This window comes from Martes martes (genome assembly GCF_963455335.1).
Source record: "Martes martes genome assembly, chromosome: 6".
NCBI classification, from domain to species: Eukaryota; Metazoa; Chordata; class Mammalia; order Carnivora; family Mustelidae; genus Martes; species Martes martes.
In genome coordinates this window covers 128,609,050-128,613,254 of record NC_137893.1, presented here as the reverse complement: position 1 = coordinate 128,613,254, position 4,205 = coordinate 128,609,050, and positions in this window count along the sequence as shown.

Sequence of the window (4,205 nt, the reverse complement as noted above, 5' to 3'; positions counted from 1 at the left end):
AATGGCAAAAGTGAGACCATGACTTCTATCTTGGACACCATTTCTCCTATTCACTTGTTCATTCTGAGGGAATCAAGCTGCCATGCTGTGAGCTGCTTTATATAGAGACCCAGATGGCAAAAAGTTGAAGGAGGCTTCTGTCCAACAACTAGGGAGGAACGAAGGCCTTCAGTCCACCAGCCCACAAGGAACTAAATTATGTTAGTAATCACACAAGTGAGCTTGAGAATAGATCCTTCCCCACTAACATGCACTGTAATATTTTGAACATTTTTCCTTGAATATATGTAAATTATTGGCAAACTTACAATGCTGTTTTATGTGTTTGCATTCCTTACTTACGTAAATGGCATTGTGATAGATATCTCATTCCAGTTTTTACTTTTATTATTTATGTCTTTGAGATCTACTCCAATTTCTTCTGTAAATATAGCCCACTAGGAGGATTATTACATAATATTTTATTGTGGACATTTTGATGGTCCATTTCCAAGTGATAGACACTTAGGAGGCCCCCAAGTACTTGCTACCACAAAATGATATTGCAATGGGCATCATCATACCTACTTTCTTGTGCACATGCCTGTTCATGTCTAAGAGTTGAGATTAGTGAGATAATTCATGGATAATTAAGGGTGCTTTTAGCATTCCTACTTAAATGCTACTTAAATAATAGATTAAAAAAGTACCCCCCCCCAAAAAAAAGTAACGAGAGATAACAGTACTAAAGGAAACATTAACAGCTTGGTGACCTATTCCAGGATCCAGATGTGTTCTATCTTTCTTCTCTACCATTCCTCTGTCAGTGTTATTTTCTCCAATGGTCACAGGGGGTTGTAGTGGCCCTCAGCATCTCATGTAGACATGATCACAACCATAGAGACAATGAGGGCTACAGCTTTCCATATGACTCTTTTATCGTAGAGGAAAACTTTCATCACATGTCCTTCAGTGGATGTTCCCTTGGGCCCCATTGATTAGCACTTATATTATTGCAATGGAGACTGGGAAAGCAAGTGTCTGGAATTTTTGGCTGCCAGAGTGGAAAGTCTGAATTAATTTTAGATGTCAACTTGACTGGACCAGAGGGTGCCCAGATATTTAGTAAAACATGATTCTGGGTGTGTCTGTAAGGATGTTTCTGGGTAAGATTAACATTTGAATCAGTAGACTAGTAGAGTGCCTCTCCCACGTGGGCCAATCTAATCCAACACATCGGAGGGCTCCATGGAACAGAAGGTGGAGTGAGGGAGATCTACTCTCTCCACCTGTGCTTTAGTTGAACTCTCAGTCGTCTCTTGCACTAAGGCTGGAACTTACACAATCAGTGTCTGGGTCTCAGGCCTTCAGGTTTAGTCTGGAACTATACCACTGCCTCTCATGTGTCTCCAGTTCTTAGACCGGAGATTTTGAGACCTTTTAGGTTCCTTAATGGCATGGGTCAATTTATTATGATAGATCTCTCTCTCTCTCTCCATACATATCTCATTGATTCTGTTTCTCTGTGTAACCAGACTAATACAAGAGGTATTCTCTGCCAACAACAACAACAAGAAAGAGTAGAGGAGGCTGTGTGGCAGTTTTTACTATATAGTGTACATGATATTTATATTAACTAAACACTGACGAAATACTGCATCCATGCATCTGTCAGCTGTTTTCAAAATGATGCTGTGAAACAAACTGCCCCCAAATTTATTAAATGGCCTAAAATAACAACAATTTATTTTCACTCATATGTCTGTGGGTCAGGTGGGAGTTCAACTAGAGTGGATCCAGGCTTTAGGTTGGGTTCAGGCCTGTAGCATCTGTCTCTCACCCTTCCTGAACTGGTAGACTTAGCTACGGCATGTTCTTTTCATGGCAATGGTAGAAGAACAAGGGGTCAAGCCAAACAACCAACCATATTTCAATCCTGTGCTCAAGTCATTTTTGCTAGCATACTGTTGGCCAAAACAGGTGATATGACAAAGCTTAAAGAACAGGAGTAGAGAACGGCTTGGGGAAGCCTGCTGTAAAGCCATGTTGAGTCACATGGCCAAGTCCGATGAGAAGAAATATATCCCTTCTATGGAAGTGATGGAGAGGTAGTGAATGCACTTAGACAATAACCTAGTAAATCATAACCAACATTCTCTCACATGTATGAGTTTCCCATATGCCAACATTGTCACTAACACTTGGTGTTTACAACATTCATATTTTGCCAACATAATGAGTATAAAGTTATTTTAATCTATAGATCTCTGATTATTCATGAATGAAGTTGAATATTTCTTCACATATTCATTAGTCAGTTGGGTTTCTTCCTTCTGTGAATTATCTTTTCATATCCATTGTGCATTTTAAAAGAGTTTCCTATATTGTTCTTATTAATTTGTAGGAATTCCTTCTAACCTATTGACACTAACCCCACTACATTTTAGGTGTTATATATCTCTTCATTCTCCTATATATTAATTATGTGGTATTCTATTGAATAGAAATCATAATTTTTGTTGTAGTCAACATCTTTTTCACCTTATGTTTTTGGAGTGTAAAAACTTCTTCTACACATCTTAATGTCACAATATTAGAAAAATACTTTTTATATTTGCTTTACAGTTTTAATTTTTACATCTAGGTTTTTAATCAATTTAGATTTATATTTTTATATGTTATCAAGTTCACATGTTTATTCATAGTGGTCCAGCTTTCCTAATATCAGCTACTTAAAAATTCCATCCTCTTCTCACAGATTTATAATGCTTCCTATATATCTCTATCATAGAATAAATTTCCACATTTACTTGGATTTGTTTCTGGGCTTCCAATTTCATTCCATTGATCTCTTTGTCTTTTCTGTTGCCAATACCACTACCCACCCCCCCGTTTTTTTTTCTTTTTAATTGCTTCATCTTTGAGGTATCTTAATTTCTGTTTGGGCAATTTTCCTTGTTTTGTTCTTCCTGACACCTTTTTGAATCAAGGTCATACAAAATCCTACTGGAATTTTGATTGAAATTGCATTTGATTTATGGATCAATTTGGGGAGAATTGTTCTGTTAAAACAAAGTCTTCGAGAAAAGAAACAAAGAACTTTTTGTTGAAAGTGTATAAAGAGTGAGTCATTTCTAAAGTCAACATATTAGAGCAAACTTCTTTGGGTTAAATTAGATAATCCTTCCTAATTTCTGGAATAAACCTGAGGTCTCTCAATGTGTTCAATTTGTATTATCATAATAGGATCAAAACCATAAAGAGGACATATGTGTGCTTTGGAATTCAGTTAGTTGTAGGTGACAATCACTTCTTAAGCATAACACCCTCTTTTCTTTATAGTGTCTGACCATAAATGCTAGTGCTTATCTTCTTCAGTGATTAGCTTGGTTCTTTAAGGGATACTACCACTTCTAACTTTATATTTAAGATTTCTGGAGCTATTTATATCTCTGAAAACTTGCCCAATGTTGCATTTGTTCAGCTAGGTTACCCAATTATCACCCTATGTTAATGAGACCAAGCTCATTAGAACCATCTCTTTCTGAGTCTTTCAGCACCTTAACCCTGGCCAACCATCTTGCAAATGTATGCGATTGAAAACAAGGGAAACCTAGAGAATGTGCTTGAGAAAGTTCAAACCCTTCACCACTCCTGGAAAACACCTTGAGAGTCACAAGCTTACTAATAGCCTAATTTTCATATAAAAGGGACAGACCTGATCATTATTTGTAGCTCATTTAGGGTAGTTAATGAGGAGTAACCTAATGAAGAGGCTAGAAAAATATAGCACAAGGATTGTTTTGAATTGCCTTAATCCTCTTTGTCCAGGGAAAGTCTATTCATCTTTTTAACCCTCCAAAAGGGAGTCTAAAGAGGTAACTCATTTGAATATTTAGCAACATATTAAATACAGTTTAGATTCAGTATTGTACTTAAAAAAAAAAAAACACTGTTTAATGAGCGCATTTCTAACATATAACTCACTGAGAGGATAAACATGCCTTTTCAGTGTGCTATTTAAGACAGAAATGTATTAAATGAGCCCAGAATTGTTAAACTTAGCTATATAAATGTTCAGCAATTTTCTACTTTTTCCTTGCTTTGTCTGCATATCTCCCTTTTCTTTCCAACCTCAGCTGGGTTCTTTTTAAAGTTACTGTCTTCTAAATCATGTAATTTTCAGTTACAAGACAGCTAGGTGACATATTGCAATATCGGAATTG